Genomic DNA, 16,812 nt, shown 5'->3' on the forward strand with positions numbered 1-16,812 from the left:
TCTATTTATAATAAGATGAACAGAGGTGCAAATACGGAGAGTGATACAAAATCAGAGCGAAGCTTTACAAAGCAGGCAAGTCTTCCGTGCGCCGTACTGAAAGTGAAACAAGGAAGAGAAGAACGTGAGAGGTGGGGAACAAAGGGACAGCGGAAAACAAGCTCTCTGCATTGCTGTAGCGGGGGGTGGGCGGGGGAGTTGTAGCCTTTGAAGTCTGATGCGAGGCATAGACAAATGGTGGTGCGTGATGTGCACGCGGGGGGCGGCAGCCTTTGAAGTCTGATGCGAGGCATAGACAAATGGTGGCGTGACGTGGCTGGCGATGGCGTGCACGTGCATAGCTCACATGAACTGGACGCGATCCGCAAGTTTGGTAGAGTTTTTGAACTGCTGACTATAATCTCGCCTATCTATCCCTGCAGGATATAATAGTCGAGACCTAAAAATCACTAAAGAAAGACAGGCACCACGCATCCAAGATGGTCGCGTGAGCACCGGGCTCCCGAGACCCCCGCCGCATCCCGCATATATCCTGTCACTAATCCTGTTGCAGATGACGGGTTATTAAGGACATGACCCTGCTGACATAAAAGCTCTTTTCAGAAATCGATTTGGATGCCGGGAACCGGACTTACTCCACTCCGAAAGTTGACGGCCTACACCGAGGAGCAGCCTGGGACTAGAGTCCCCGAGATACCCAGGTGGTAATTGAATAACAACGGCCAGTGGAAGTTGACTTGTGCCCTTGAAGTACTTTCGGTTTCGTTTTTGGATCTTGTTTACCGAAACCAGTCACCATCTGACTTCGGTGGCCCATGGTCTAACTTTGGCTGTACGCTTGCCCGCTGCGTCTCGTATCTAGACTCTCCTAAGACTGACTTGTGAGGAGCTATCCATACCAGGTCTCAAAGGGCCCTCATGGGCGCGTCGCTCAACATGGCGGGCAAGCCAGAAAGCGAGAAACGGACGACCAAAGTCACGCACCGTGGGGGCGCCATTCAAGCAAATATTATGGACCGTTACGCTCGCCCTAAAGGATCCCCCAGTGGCGTTGGTAAAACCCTGGACGAGACCGGAGATGGCGACGGAGGAGTTGACTTTACGAGACGTCATGGGCGCCATTGCGAGTATGAAGACATCCATGGGCCAGCAATATGAGACATTGGCTTTGAAGCTGCATACGGTGGCTATCGATGTTAACTTGATCAGGGCCGACCTGGCGAAGACCAATGAAAGGGTCAAGTCTTTGGATATCAAGACCGCCAGTCTTACGACCGACATGTCCGATCTCCAGACAGAGGTTCGTAATCTACGATCCTCTAATGATCTGTTTGCCCGCCGGCTGGAAGACTTCGAAAGTCGAGCAAGGCGCAACAACGTTCGTATCATCGGGGTTCCGGAGAAGTCCACCGAGTTGACTACAGATCTCCTCATGGAGGACCTGATGTTGAATCATTTGGCCCCCAAGGGTCTCAGTAACCTTTTTGCGGTTAAACGCGGGTGGGGAACATAAACCAGGCGCTCCGCCACGGCCCATAATAGCTAGAATCTTCCATTTTAGAGATAGAGACACTATCCTGCAGGCGTTGCGGACCAATGGCCCCACGAAATTTGAGAATGCGACGATTGGCTTTTACCCGGACTTCACTCAAACTGTACAGAAGCAGAGGATGGGATTCATGGGGGTTAAACGGAGATTGCAAAACATGGGATTGAAATATTCTATGCTCTTTCCTGCTTGACTACGCGTCGAATACAATGAACGGACGCTCTTCTTTGATTGGCCTGAGGTCGTTAGTGACTGGCTTGACACTCTGCCGACACATCGAGATCGCCCGGAACATTTGGGGGGCGCAGAAGGTGGCCCGTTGGAACAGGAGTGAGGAGTGATGACCGACATGTGCAGTATATGGACTTCAGGAGCGGTTTGATGACTTTTTTATGTTTGTACATACAATCGTACATACCCAGAGGCGGTAGGGGAGACGGGACTCTCCCTCCTTCCGGGGTTCTTTTTCTTCTTGTAGATTAGTTTCATGGTAGGGCGACAGGCACACTGCAAGTTGGGGTGGCTATTTGGTCTAACGCAGGGGTGCAGGGTGGGGGGGGTGTGTTCAGGGGATTTTCTTGGGGTGGAGAGGGGGACTTTGTTTTATCTTGTTTTGTTTAGAGGCAATGTATCACTGCATATTCTGATTTTGGTGTCCGGTCTGCTGTGGGACGGAGTCTGCCTTTATTCCTGGGATGGGGGTAGGGAGTTGAGCGTACTAAGTTGGAATGTCAACGGTTTGGAGAACGGGATAAAACGGGGGATAGTACTACAGATTTTGAAACGTCTTTCCCCTGATGTAGTGTTGTTGCAGGAAACACATCTGATAGGGAACACATGCCACGCAATGAATCTGCGAGGTTATCGTCTATCCGCACACTCGGGATTCACTACTGGGTCGAAGGGGGTAGGTGTTCTGATCAGGAGCTCCCTCCCCTTGGAAGTAGATGATACTATTCTAGACGATAGGGGATGGTATGCTGTTATCACAGGCAGATGGGAGGGGAAGACGATTTCCATACTCTCTGTGTATGTTCCGCCAGGCCTACAAACTATGACATTTGCTGATTTGGGGAGAGTGGTACTGGGGCTCCCCGAGGATATTTTGGTTATGGGTGGAGACTTCAACTCTGTTGTCTGTAGTAGAGAGGACCGCAGCCCCCCTAGGGATCTTGCGAGATCGCAATCTTGGCTGGGTAACTTCCTGGAGACACTGGGTCTGGTGGATTGTTGGAGGATGATGCACCCTGGACAGGCACAATACACTTTTCACTCTGGTGCACACGGGAGCCTTGCTAGGCTTGATTATGTCCTTATGCCGGCAGTGCAGGCCGTCTCGGTGAGGGAGGTCAGCCACCTAGCCAGGGGTATTTCGGACCACTCCCCACTGTGGCTCTCCATTGATATTCAGCTGGGAGTGGAGGGTCGAGTGACCCAGATTAATCCCTGGCATCTTCGTAATCCTAAAACCCGGGCGGGTGTGGTTAAGTCTATTGATCATCATTTCACTGACAATGTGGGGTCGGTATCCTCCTCCATTTCACTATGGGAAGCCTTCAAGACGGTAATCCGTGGTCAAGCTCTGTCGTTGATTGCTGGTGCAAAGAAAAGAAAGAATGAGGAGGTACTACGGCTAGAGGCTGAAATCACTGAATTAGAGGGAGAGTTGGAGTCTGGTGCCACGCAGGATAAGCTACACGCTCTAAACCTCAAACAGTTTGATTATAGAGCTTTGGTGACTGATGCGGCCAAGGCTAGGAGTCGTGAGCAGCAGGGGAGGCTGTATGATGTCGGAGATAAACGGGGAAGCTGATTGCCTGGTTGGATAAAGAGGAAAGATTGAATCGTGTTGTGCCTGTGATAGAGAGAGATGATGGAGTGCGAGTTTTGGACGCTGTGGAGATAGTGGAGGGTTTCGCACACCATTTCCAAAAGGTGTATGCGCCAGTCTCAGACAGACCGGAGGAGGACTCGCATTTGTTGCTTAGAGATATCGCATTGCCTTGCTTGTCTGATTCTGACAGAGAGCTTATGGAGACGGAATTTTCCAACAATGAAATAGCGCTCGCTATCCGCTCCACCTGCTCGGGAAAAGCTATGGGCCCAAATTCAATTAAATTCAATTCAGTTAATTTATATAGCGCGCTACATACCCAGAGGGTCTCAAGGCGCTAGGAGAAGGGTGGAGGATTACTTGTTAAATATCCAGGTTTTAAGTTGCTTTCTGAATGCTAGGTGGTTCTGAGTGAGGCGAAGGTGAATGGGAAGTGAGTTCCAGGTTTTAGCCGCCAGGTAGGAGAAGGATCTTCCTCCCATGGTGGTTTTGTTGATACGAGGTACAGCAGCGAGGGCTTGGTTGGAGGAGCGTAGCAGGCGGGAGGGGGTGTGGAAGGAAAGTCGTGTGTTGAGGCATTCGGGTCCAAGTTCGTAAAGTGCTTTGTGTGCGTGGGTTAGGAGGCGGAAAGTTATCCTCTTATTGACGGGAAGCCAGTGGAGGTTTTTCAGGTGACCAGAAATATGGTCGTTACGCGGGATGTCTAGTATGAGTCTGGCTGAAGCGTTCTGGATGCGTTGGAGTTTTTTCTGAAGTTTTGCGGTGGTACCGGCGTAAAGGGTGTTTCCGTAGTCCAGGCGGCTTGTGACCAGTGCGTGGGTGACCGTTTTTCTAGTTTCGGTGGGGATCCAGCGAAATGTTTTTTTGAGCATGCGAAGAATGTTGAAGCAAGATGAGGAAATAGCGTTGACTTGTCTGGTCATCGAGAGTGAGGAGTCCAGAATGACGCCCAAGTTCCGAGCGTGGTCGGTCGGGATGGGTGCTTTTCCAAGGGACTCTGGCCACCAAGAGTCGTCCCAGACAGAGGGGGAGGTACCTAAGATAAGGACTTCTGTTTTGTCGGAATTCAGTTTCAGACGGCTGTGCTTCATCCACTCGGCTACTTCTTTCATTCCTTCATGTAGGTTGGTTTTGGCGGTGTTAGGGTCTTTGGTGAGTGAGAGGATAAGTTGGGTGTCATCAGCGTAGGAGATGATGTTGAGGTTGTGTTGGCGAGCGATGGCCGTGAGGGGGCTCATGTATACGTTGAAGAGGGTGGAACTGAGCGAGGATCCTTCTGGCACGCCGCAAATGACTTCAGTGGCCTCTGACTTGAAAGGTGGGAGGCGGACTCTCTGGGTTCTTCCGGCGAGGAACGAGGTGATCCATTCTAGTGCTTTTCCCTGAATTCCGATGTTTCTGAGGCGTTGTATCAGAATGCTGTGACAGACTGTGTCAAAGGCTGCGGAGAGGTCGAGGAGGATGAGGGCGACTGTGTCTCCATTGTCCAGTAGAGTACGAATATCGTCTGTTGCTGCGATGAGTGCGGTCTCAGTGCTGTGTTTGGCTCAGAAGCCGGACTGTGAGGAGTCGAGGGATTTGTTGGTTTCGAGGAAGGCGGCGAGTTGGTTGTTGACGGCTTTCTCGATAACTTTGGCCGGGAACGGAAGGAGCGAGATGGGGCGGTAGTTTTTGAGTTCGGTGGGGTCAGCTGTGGGTTTTTTCAGAAGGGCGCTGAGTTCGGCGTGTTTCCAACTTTCCGGGAAGGTGGCGGAGTTGAGGGAGCAGTTGATGACGTCTCGGAGGTGTGGTGCTATGATGGAATCTGCTTTGTTGAAGATGTGGTGAGGGCATGGGTCTGTGGGGGTTCCTGAGTGGATGGAGTTCATCAGGCGGATGGTGTCCTCAGTGGATATTGGGTTCCATTCGTTAAGGATGTTCAGGGGGGGTGAAGGCACGGCAGAAGGTTGAGTAGGTTTGTCTCCGGGTTGGTTGTAGAAGCTGTTGTGGATGTCTGCGATTTTGTCGTGGAAGAAAGAAGCTAGGGAGTCGCAAAGGGTTTGAGAGGGAGTGACGTCGTTGGAGTTGACAGTGGGGTTGGTAAACTCTTTGACGATGTTGAATAATTCCTTGCTGTTGCGGGGGTTGTTGTCTAGTCGGTCTTTGAATTCGGCTTTCTTGGCAGTCCGGATCAGTTGGTGGTGTATGCGGGTGGCGATTTTGAAGGCGTCCCTGGTGCTGGTGTTTGGATCTTTTTTCCAGGAGCGACAGAGTTTCTTGGATTTCTTGAGATCCTCGTTGAACCAGGGGGCGTTCTTGTTGCTTAGTTTGATGTGACGTTTTTTCAGGGGAGCTAGGTTGTCGGCGCTGTTGGTTAGCCATTGAGTGAAGTTAATTGCTGCTTGGTTGGGGTTCGAAGAGATGGCAGGGGGGTTTTTAAGAAGCGATGAGGAGATTTGGTCGATGGTGATTTTGTTCCAGTTTCTTCGCAGAGTAAGTTGAGGATGGTTGTGGGTTGTGGTATTATTGTAGATGAAGTGAACGCAGCTGTGGTCCGTCCAATGGAGAGCAGTGGTGTGACTGAAGGAGATATGTTTGCTGGAGGTGAAGATAGGGTCGAGTGTGTGACCTGCGTGGTGAGTGGGGGTATGAACAAGTTGTTTGAGTCCGAGGTTGGCGAGATTGTCCAGTAGGGCGGTGGTGTTGCTGTCGTTGCTTTTTTCCAGGTGAAAATTGAGGTCTCCCAGTAGGATGTAGTCCTCGGAGGGGAGGGCGTGTGGGGTGATAAAATCAGTGATGTCTTCACTGAATTGTGCACGGGGTCCTGGTGGCCTGTAGAGGAGGGTGCCTCTGAGTGTGGTCTTGGGGTCGGTGTGGATCTGGAAGTGAAGGTGTTCGGCGCTAGCGAGGTTGACGTCTGAGCTGGATGAGATGCGGATGGTATTCTTGTGGACGATAGCGATGCCTCCTCCTGTTTGCTTGTTGCGGTCTTTTCGGATGATCTTGTAGCTTCCGGGATAGCAATGGTGATATCTGGGGCTGAAGAGGTGTTCATCCATGTTTCTGTTAGGAAGGCGACGTCCGGAGAGATGGTGTCTAGTAGATTCCAGAGGTCGATGGTGTGTCTGTGGACCGATCGGGTGTTGAGCAGGATGCATTTTAGGTGGTTGGTGTCAGGTCTCTGTTTGGTGTTGGAGGATGAGGAGTTGGTCTTGGTGCCGTCAAACTTGCAGGAGATGCATGTGAAGGGTCCATGAGTGTGTCCAGGGGCAGCTAGGGCGCAGTTGGGGAGACGGCCGGGGTTAAGGGCTAGGAGGGTGGAGGCGGCGTAAGTGATGCGGGAGGGATGGGTGGTGCGAGGACCAAGGGGTCTGGCACTGGGCGCGGTCCAGGCGCGGACGGGCGTAGGCGGGCTTACCTTTGGCGCACCTTCGGCGCGGCCGCTGCGCGTTGGGACATCTGACATAAATGGAGAGTCGAGGGGGTGGAGCGTGGGAGGGGCAGCAGGGAGGCGGTAGCGGGGATGAGGGGCTGGCCAGGGGATACCAACAACAAAATGGAGGGTCAAAGGGAAAGCGAGACAGGGGCAGCAAATACTCAAATGTGCAGAGTGAGCAGACAAATGAAATAAATGCAAAACAGCCTCAGCGATGCAGACACTAGAAATAATAAGCCCAACAGCCTGAGCAGGTCGCGCTAATTATGTCAATCAGTTGGAGCGGCTGTTGCATCCGGATAAAATGGCGCCGTATCTCCGTGAGATGTTTCTGGAGTCGCGAGATGTCAATCCCTTCCCCGAGACCAGAGACTGGCGTCCATTGTTGTGATCCATAAAGAAGGAAAGCCCCGGGACCTATGTGCGTCTTACAGACCAATATCACTTTTAAACGCCGAACCTAAAATCTTGGCAAAACTACTGGCGAATCGGCTAATAAAGGTGATCGACGAGCTGATACACCCGGATCAGTCCGGGTTCATTCCTCACTGCAACACCGCGCTGAACCTGCGTCGTCTTCATGGCGTCCTGGCGAGAGCGGAGTCATTGCGTGAGCCGGCCATCTTGGTGTCCTTGGATGCCACGATGGCCTTTGATACTGTGGAATGGCCATAGTTGTGGGCTGCTCGCACAAAGTTCGGTTTTGGCCCAGGGTTCATCGGTTGGGTTAAACTCCTTTATGAGGAACTGCTGGCTCAGGTGGTGGTTAACGGCAGGGTCTCGGAGTCCTTTGTTCTCGGCAGGGGTACGCGACAGGGGTGCCCTTTATCTCCTTTGCTCTTCGCGCTCGCTTTAGAACACCTGGCTGCTTGGTTGTGGTGGGAACCATCGCTTAAGGGTATCAGGTGGACCCCCGACTTTGAAGACCGCATATCGCTATATGCAGATGATATTCTGTTATACCTCACTTCCACTCGGAAGTCGCTGGGAGTACTGTTTGATGTACTTAGATCATTTGGAAAGAACTCCGGTCTAGTGAGCAATTGGGCTAAATCTAGCGTTTATGCTCTCACTGTGGATGTACCCCCCTTGCCGCGCATCTGCCCGATACAGATATCGCAGATTGCTTTTAAATATTTGGGGATTTTCATATCACTAGACCCTGCGGTTTGATATGAACGTAACCTGCTTCCTCCGCTTCTTCGGCTTAAATCCGATGTAGCGGCCTGGGGTGGCCTGCCGTTGTCCCCGATGGGGAGGGCAGCTCTTTTCAAGATGATGTCCCTACCTCGATTTCTATATGCCCTCCAAAATACACTCGATCTCGTACCTGCTAGTTATTTCCGTGAGACAGAGAGTCTACAGAGGCAGTTAGTATGGGGCGGGCGTCCTCGCATTGCTCTAGCGAAATTGACACTGCCCTGGTACGATGGGGGCATCGTGTTGCCGGACATCAAACGCTATTACTGGGCGTCCCAATTGAGTGCAATCAATCATGCCATGTACGGCCCTATGCCAAATCCCGCATTTGAAATGGATAAATGGCAGTTGCCGGGAGGGAACTATAACAGGGCGTTATACTCCACATCGACTGGCAGGAAATTATTGGGGCCCACCGGGGTAGCGGTGTGGTGTAGTGCGAACGCAGCTATGGGGGGTTGGACAGATTGACCCGAGCGACCCCGCTCTACGTAGCTGAAAGATTGGGCAGCCTATGGACAACGAAGGGCTTTGAGAAGTGGGACCTCATCGGCATCAGTAGGGTCAGGGATTTTTGGGTCAAGGATAGGATTAAGACTTTTGAGGAACTACAGTCGGAATATGCGCTTAGTGATAGGGAGCATTTCCGCTATATGCAGATCCGTCACGCACTTGGTTCGGTTTTCCCGACCGGAACCGTTATCCCGGCATCTTCTCCCCTCGAAGATAGAGTGCTTGACGGACATGTTCTGGATAGCACTATTTCTCTAATATATAAAAAATTGATTAACTATCGAACGGATTTACTTCTGCAGCTTCGGGAGGCTTGGACCGGTGATGGATTGGAGTTGGATGATGAGGACTGGCAGGCTGCGTTATCTTCTCCTAAACAGGTCGCAATTCCGGCCCGTCTCCGGCTGGTGGAATTAAAGATCCTACACCGTATCTATATAACGGGTCCCCGGCTGCTGCGTATGGGTTATTCTGTAGATGGGTTGTGTAAGCGTGGGTGTGGTTTGCTGGGTACCTTCCTCCATATCATATGGGAATACCCTGAGGTGGTTGCGTTTTGGAAACGTGTGCATTTTGTCATGGAAGAAGTTACGGGAGTCTCGTTGTTGCCTGAAGCCCGACGCTGTCTACTGAATGTATGGGAACCAAATGATTTTAATGTGGCACAGACGCAATGGGCTACCCTTGGGAACATGGTAGCTAAAAGAGACATAGCACAACTGTGGGGGTCCCAAAGAGTACCTACGATTTCAGCTTGGAAAGAAAACATGGACTGGTGCATGTTTAGGGAAAAAACTGTGTATGTTTCACGTGGCAAACCTAAGAAGTGGGGGAGAATCTGCGATCAATGGAACTTATACCGTGGGGAGATTTGCACTCCTCCTTTTGTAGATATCCCGGAAATGACACAGTCCCAATAGCCTAACATTCCTTGTACTGTACAGATTCTTGCAGACACTGTGATCCCCCCCCTTCCCACATTTTCATCCATTATTGTTGCATATATTGTGGCTTGATACGGGTCTCCCCCCTGGGACAGACACCCACTGCATAGCCTCTTTGTTTCGTTAGTTTTGGTTGCTTTATTGTTTATTTATATATATTTAAAATGTAAAACCTTAACCTCATCCTGCATAATAACATATGAGTCATGCGAACAGTATGCTGAATCGCTGCCGGGCCCCCGGGCTGTCGGCTGGAGAACTGTGTATCTGTGCAATGTCAAGTTTCTGTTTCGTTTTAGTGACGGCCGGCCCCTGTGGTTGTAGGCCCGCAAATGTACACTTGCAAATGAAAATAAAGTTTAAAAAAAAAAGAAAGAGAGGCAGGCAGGATTCAGGGTGTGGCAGACAGATCACTCTATCTAAAATGCAACACAGAGTTGTACCAGCCAAACCACCGGTCCTCCCACCAGCCCGGTTTAGACTTGGAGAGACTGTCATCTTTCCATTGGAGATCACATTGGGTCTCTCAATGAAAAACTTCTTCCGAAGGAGAAGGGACTCTCAGAGAAAACCCATCAGGCATTATTAGATAAAGAAGCTTCAAATAAAAATGTAAGTCAATTTTGCATGTGACAAATGCATATTTAAATCTCTCATATGGGAGAATGCTTTCAAGTACTCATCATTCAGTAGCATTTTTATGGATTATTAACAAGAGGAATGCCACTATACACACATTTTTCATTTTCCAAAATAAATCTGGTATTTATTGGGTAAAAACGACTGACTTAAGTTCCCAACATAGGAGTGAAGCCCAGGTCTCAGTATTACAGATAGTACTTCTCTCTTCATTAACACAGATGCAGAGGTGGTATCGTCTCAAGCAAAGAACCGCCTCTCACTCTGAGAGAAGGCACACTGGGGAGAATAGTCCCCTCTGATACCACTTGTGCTAGACTCCCTGCTGAAAGCAGTCATGCTATCAAGATTTGACCCCTCTATTGCCAAATAAACTAGGCTCCTTGCTGACATCACAAATTATCTTTATAGTTTAGGGACGAAATCACATTTAACATTTCTTTCCATACAATCAGCAGTCAAATACCATGAATTCAAATACATTTGTTGTTTTATTACAAATCAAAACATACATTTGTTAGTAATATTTAAAATCTAGTCATCGTGTACATTTCATAGTCTCATGATTGTTCATGCTGTATCATAATTTAGTTCCTATTAACATTAAAGTAAATTGAGTTTGATCCTGGTACACACGTCTGTAGTGTGGTTTTTAAAGGCCCTTGGATGTCCATACATGGGTGGTGTTTGGATGTTTGGTTATGTATCATTAATACAGATTAATAACTTATTGGGTTTCAAATGGATTATGCCACTAATGGCCCTACAAACCACTTGTTCTTAAATATAATTTGTTCAGTTTAAAACTTGTTCCTGTTAATGTGAAAGTAAAGTGAGTTTGACTCTCGAGCAAACCCCTGTAGTCTGTTATGTATACGATGGGTGTGCTGAAGAGCAGTCTCGTTGCTGTTTCTCATTGGATGGGTCGTGGTGGTGGTGATGGTCGGCAGCAGGAAGAACTTCCCGGACTCAGCACTTTGTTAAAATGACCTTGGTGGAAAGCATTTGTTCTACTATCTTTGGCTCCTGAAGATGTATCCTTTCTTCTGATATGGATATTATATTGGTGAACTCCTTCCTCTAAGCAAGGCAGGGCTATGAGAACACTGTGTATTTGTCAGCTCCAGCAACATAAAAGCACATTTCAGATGATTCAGAATGCTACGAACTATCTTTTTTGTGGTCTGAGGACATCCCAACAGCATCACAAAGTTTCACTGTTTTCTCACGAGGCAGCACTTTTCAGAAGTTCTCCCTGGTGAGGGGAACTGGGGCTGCGAGCTGCATGTGATTTTTAACGTGGTGTCAACCTTGCTACCTGTTTTACTATTTGTTATTTGCACTTGGAGCGTTTTTTAATACTGTTCCGATTTTACCTTGGGGGCTTTTCAGAAATAACGGGAATGAATTTTTAGGCACACTGACATTCTGACCACCTATCGATCTCCCTCACTCGGCCCAGCCGCTTTTTAGCCGACACTCGGCGGCGGTGGGCGCCATCTTTAGTGAGGCGGGGAGAGCGCTCTAGTCGCACCGTCCTCCCACCCTCTTCTCTCCCTATATCATGTGTAGGGAGAGAAGCGGGCTGGCGCAGCGGGCACGCCGGATGCGCGCCGAAGCCGCGCCTAAGCCAAGCCCGTATGGGCCCGTCCGTGCCAGGACCGCGCCGGGCGCAGGGCATGCTGCCCAAAAACCTCCTATCATCAGGTATGACAGCAATGATTTACTCGCATTACGTTCTGAAACGGGTGATCACTGTAAGGGTTGCCCCCCTATCGACCTCCTCTGGGGCCCCTTCTCATGCCTACATTGCAAATGGATGTCCCCTGTGACAGCTTTCGAAGCATATGAAACGTCTTCCCCCTTAAAGTGTAATCCCAATAATTTTAAGGGAGGTCTTATTAATGCCAGGTCCCTATCCTGCCACGACATACATGATTTAATATTATGTCACGATTTGGATGCTCTTTTTATTACTGAAACTTGGCTCAATGACTCATCTAATCCTGCAACTGCCCTCCCTTCAGACTTCACTATCTTTAGTGACAGACCTATTGGGCGTGGGGGCGGGGTAGCACTTGCTATTAAGAAAACCTTCCTTTGCCACACATTTGACTTAGGCCACCTTAAAGGAAGCGAGGGCATAGGCTTCTCGATTAAAATTAATGCCTCCACCTCCTTCTCGGGGGGACTGATATACCGCCCTCCTGGCAATGCCACTCCCTTTCTGGACTCCTTAGATGATGCTCTCGGGCATTTATGCTACATTATCCCAACTTCACTTTATTAGGGGATATGAATATACATTTAGAATCGTGTGTCGATCCCCACACCATCTGCTTCCAACACTCGTTAAACATCTTTGGATTATCCCAACTTGTTACCGCTTCTACCCATCGTGCAGGCCATACTCTCAATGGCATTTGCTCTAATCTTACAACCATGACCACGTCCCCTCCGATCCCTCAAATTTGGACTGATCTTTGTCTCATTCCATTTGACATCGAGATACAAGCCCACGCCTTACCCAGCACTAAGCGTTCCCACCCCTCCTTCACAGTCAACTGGAGAAAAGTGACTGACCGTATTAAGCTGGATACCCAACCCCTGGCTCAGGCCCCCAAACTAGTTGGAGATGTAGTAGCCGATTCCCGCAACTTTCATGCCTGGATGGACCAAATTGTCTCGGATAATTCCGACTCCAATGGCCACCATGCGAAATGTCACAAAAGAAAGCTGAATGCACCCTGGTTCACCCAGACCCTAACAGATAGCCATCTCTGTTGCCGAATACTAGAAAGGAAGTGGAGAAAAACTTATGATGAGGCCTCAAGAACACTATGTTCAGCAGAGGAAATTATACCTCTCCAGCATAAAAGTGACTAAAAAGGAATATTTTACTAAGGCTATAAATGAAGCTCAACAAAAACAAAAAACTGTCTTCTCAATAGTCAAGTCCTTTACCCACCCCAAAGCTCTCATGCCCGAAATCCCACCGTCCGAAATTCTGTGTAATCAAATCACAGATTTCTTTGTGGATAAAATTGTTAATATTCAGAGAGACTTTCCTCCTCCCTCGATCACTCCTCATGAGGTAACTGATAACTATAACCCTCTTTGCAGCTTTAAACCTGTTTCCCTCCAGCAAACACGCAAGGCAATTCTGGCCTGCAGATCAGGAGCCCCAACCGACTCCTGTCCTCCTAGCATTCTACACCACCTAATCGAGGTAGTAAAGCCCAGCATTAATGCCATCATCAATGAATCTCTTCATTCAGGGATAGTGCCCAGCAACTGGAAGAAGGCTATTGTGAAGCCCCTGATGAAGAAGCAGAACAAATCTCCAACTGATCTTACCAACATGCGCCCCATTTCACTACTACCTGTTCTAGGTAAGATCACGGAACAGTTAGTGCACGGAGAGTTAAAAACATTTGTAGAGACTCACAACATCCTGCATCCTCAACAGTCGGGGTTTCGCTCCGGCCATTCCACCGAAACAGCCTTGATAGAACTATCCGACTCCATCAAGTTCCTGCAGGATGAGGGAAGGCAAGCCGTCCTCATCCTGCTTGACCTAACAGCAGCGTTCGACACTATCTCTCATGTCATTCTGATGAATAGAATGCGAGAGATTGGCGTGACAGACACAGTGTTGGCATGGGTAAAATCTTTCCTGTCTAACAGGTCCCAAACTGTGTCATTGGGTCCCTACCTATCCAGCGAAAATCCCATTACATCAGGAGTACCCAAGGGGTCCATATTAAGCCCAATTTTCTTTAACATCTATATGGCTCCCCTCCTCGCTGTGATAGAGTCTCATGGGATCCTCGTCACGTCATACGCCGACGACAACCAACTTGTCGTCACCATCGATAAAAAGTGTAAGGGACGCAGACTCGCGATTTCGGAACTGTCTCACTGACGTATTCCAGTGGCTGAACAAATCAATCAATCAATCAAAGACATTTATAGAGCGCACTACTTACCCGTAGGGTCTCAAGGCGCTTGGGGGGGGAGGGGGTGCCGTTACTGCTCTAATAGCCAGGTCTTCAGCTTCTTCCTGAAGGAGAGGTGGTCTTGGGTCAGGCGCAGGTCGGTTGGGAGGGAGTTCCAGGTCTTGGCGGCCAGGTAGGAGAAGGACCTTCCTCCTGTAGTCGCTCTTCGGATGCGGGGGACGGCGGCGAGGGCGTGGCTGGCTGATCGGAGGTGGCGTTTCGGAGCGTAGAAGTTGATTCGGTTGTTGAGGTAGCTCGGGCCTTGATCGTGTAAGGCTTTGTGTGCGTGGGTGAGGAGACGGAAGGTGATCCTTTTGTTGACGGGGAGCCAGTGCAGGTCTCTCAGATGTCCGGAGATGTGGCTGTTGCGTGGGATGTCGAGGATGAGTCTGGCTGAGGCGTTCTGGATCCGCTGGAGTCTCTTCTGGAGCTTGGCGGTGGTACCGGCGTAGAGGGCGTTGCCATAGTCCAGTCGGCTGGTGACGAGGGCCTGGGTGACGGTCTTCCTGGTCTCGGTGGGGATCCACCAGAAGATCTTCCGTAGCATGCGCAGGATGTTGAAGCACGACGAGGAGACGGCGTTGACTTGTCTGGTCATGGAGAGGGAGGAGTCCAGGATGAAGCCCAGGTTGCGTGCGTGGTCTGTCGGTTTGGGTGCGGTGCCCAGGGCGGGGGGCCACCAGGAGTCGTCCCAGGCGGAGGGCGAGGAGCCCAGGATGAGGACCTCCGTCTTGTCTGAGTTCAGTTTCAGGCGGCTGGTCGTCATCCACTCGGCTACATCTTTCATCCCTTCATGCAGATTGGCTCTGGCGGCGGCGGGGTCATTGGTCAGGGACAGGATCAGCTGGGTGTCGTCGGCGTAGGAGATTATGTTGAGGTTGTGTTGGCGTGCGATGGCCGCGAGGGGGCTCATGTAGACGTTGAAGAGGGTGGGGCTCAGAGAGGATCCTTGGGGGACGCCGCAGATGACTTCGGTGGCCTCTGACTTGTACGGTGGTAGGCGGACACTCTGAGTTCTTCCGTCGAGGAAGGAGATGATACAATCCAGTGCCTTCTCCTGGATTCCGACGTTGCTGAGGCGATGCACTAGGGTGCGGTGGCAGACCGTGTCGAATGCCGCGGAGAGGTCTAGGAGGATGAGGGCCGCTGTGTCTCCGTTGTCCATCAGGGCTCGGATGTCGTCGGTGGCAGCGATGAGGGCGGTCTCGGTGCTGTGGTTGGCTCGGAAGCCAGACTGTGAGGGGTCGAGGGATCCATTCGTCTCGAGGAAAGGCGGCCAGCTGTTTGTTGACGGTCTTCTCGATGACTTTGGCTGGAAACGGGAGGAGCGAGATGGGGCGGTAGTTCTTGAGTTCGGTGGGGTCCGCTGTGGGTTTCTTGAGTAGAGCGCTGAGTTCGGCGTGCTTCCAGCTCTCAGGGAAGGTGGCGGTGTCGAAGGAGGTGTTGATAATGTCCCGTAGGTGGGGTGCGATGATAGCGTCGGCTTTGTTGAAGACGTGGTGAGGGCAGGGGTCGGTCGGAGATCCGGAGTGGACGGAGTTCATCATGCGGACCGTGTCTTCGGTGCTGATCGGGGTCCAGGCGCGGAGGGTGGTGGTGGGTGGCGTTGCTGCGGTCGTGGCGTGCGTCGGTTGACTGCTGAAGCTGTTGTGTGCAACAGTGCGAAGACCGAAATCATACCGCTGGGTAAAGACCTATCTTTCTGCCCGAAAGAATGGTGGCCCATAGGATCAGAGGCCCCACCCAGTGCAGTGTCTTCCGCACGGAACCTAGGCGTGCAATTTGATTCATCCCTCTCTTTTGATGACCACGTCAGGATCACTGCTGGGCGCTGCTTCGGACTTATTAAATCCTTAAAGAAATTCTTCGACTTCCTCCCCATTGCAGCTAGAAAATCGGTCGCGGTAGCTCTAATACTCTCCCGACTCGACTACTGCAATGGTTTAATGGCTGGAGTAAAGAAGTCCACTCTTAGGAAGTTACAAAGTATACAACACGCGGCTGCCAGATTGGTACTGAAACTCCCTAGAAGGTCATCAGCCTCAGCAGCTCTAAACTTCCTCCACTGGCTGCCACTTCATAAAAGAATCCTTTTCAAACTTCTACTCACTGTGTTCAAATCTACGAAAAATACAGGGCCTTATTACCTTGCTAATCATTTCACGCACTACAACCCCACACGATGTCCGAGATCCTCAGGGACCAATCTCATCACGATCCCGAGGTTCAAGTATAAAACTAGGGGTGGGAAAACTTTCACCGTCCTGGCAGCAAGGGCGTGGAACAACTTGCCCGTTAACCTCAGACTAATCGAAAAGGAGAGTCTCTTCAGGAAACTCCTGAAGACATGGGTGTATCAACAATCAGACACCTCTGTACTGGCAGCTATCTAGATTCTCACCACATATCACTTACACGCATGCTCAGCGCCAAGATGCTCCTTCCGGAGCGAAAGTTTGCGCTTTACAAATACCCATAAATATCAAAATATCAAAAATTGTCCATTCATTCACCGGCAGTTTATAAAACACAGGTTTCTTTTTGCTTGAAAATACAAACCTGATTATCATTTGTGTCAAAATTCTGTATCTTTTGTGTTCCTTTACTTCTGAATCCAGATTTATTTTTCAGTGCCAAGGTTCAAGAAATGTAAAGCAGGGAGTCAATAGTTGTGGACTCTTAAGAGTTGGAATTTTTTACTGCTCATGATTCAATCTTTA

General features: G+C 50.1%; 1 long non-coding RNA gene across 1 annotated transcript in view; it reads right to left on the reverse strand.

Moving 5' to 3' along the window:
* Positions 1–16,812, reverse strand: part of LOC147659632 (uncharacterized) — an 89,804-nt gene that overhangs the window by 33,617 nt on the left and 39,375 nt on the right. The gene's annotated exons all lie outside the window — the stretch shown is intronic.

This window comes from Lissotriton vulgaris, unplaced genomic scaffold, assembly GCF_964263255.1.
Source record: "Lissotriton vulgaris unplaced genomic scaffold, aLisVul1.2 SCAFFOLD_557, whole genome shotgun sequence".
Lineage (NCBI taxonomy): Eukaryota > Metazoa > Chordata > Amphibia > Caudata > Salamandridae > Lissotriton > Lissotriton vulgaris.